The sequence below is a fragment of the Larimichthys crocea genome, chromosome XIII (assembly GCF_000972845.2).
Source record: "Larimichthys crocea isolate SSNF chromosome XIII, L_crocea_2.0, whole genome shotgun sequence".
NCBI classification, from domain to species: Eukaryota; Metazoa; Chordata; class Actinopteri; family Sciaenidae; genus Larimichthys; species Larimichthys crocea.
The window spans coordinates 17,027,428-17,028,310 of NC_040023.1; positions in this window are offsets into that span (position 1 = coordinate 17,027,428).

Sequence of the window (883 nt, forward strand, 5' to 3'; positions counted from 1 at the left end):
CTCTCTCTCTCTAACACTGTGCCCTTGAAAGCTGGCTTAAAGTACATTTGAATGTCAAGGGACGTCACTGTGTGATGTCATAGGAAGGATTTTATATGCGATAGGAGCAATTCAAACTCCCCCCCACCCACACACACACACACACACACACAAAGTGTTAAAGTACAGTGGGACACAGTGGTTAGAGTTTGCCTACATAAAGACACCACGCCCAACAAAGTGCTCTTTCAACAGGTTTGTGGAGAGGAAAAGAAGAAGGAGGAGGAGAAGAAGGAAAGAAGGCATGAAGATGGAAGAAGGATGAGAGGAGAGTGTGGAGGAGATTAGGATACATAAGGAGAGGAAACAAGAGGAGAGGAAGCACTGTTGTCTCACAGCAAGAAGGTACTTAAAATAGGTGGACATGGATCAATAACATTTTAACTTAACTAAACTTAACCTGAAACCAGAGGAGAGGAGAGAAAGCAAAAAGAGATGAGGTAAATGAGGAGGCGAGGAAACAAGAGTAGGAGAGGAAAGAAAAGAAGAGGACAGGAGATGAGAAACAATAAAACAAGAGAAGAGGGAATAAAAGGATGAGGAGAGGAGAATCCATGAGAAGTGCTTCTGTCTTATCTTGTCCTTTGGAAGTTTCTCAGAACTGCAGACACCAGAGGATTTGGGGAAGCCTGTACACACACACACACACACACACACACACACACACACACACAATTTGAGCGTAATCTGTCCCATAGCTACACCGCTGCCAGCCCCCGTCTTTCATTTCTTTCTTTCTCTTTCTTCCTGTGTTTTCAGGTCTTTTTCTTTCCAGCGCTCATGACGCACTCTGGCATAATGAAACTGTTAAGAGGAGTCCGGTAGAGGCTGGGGCTGAGACTAA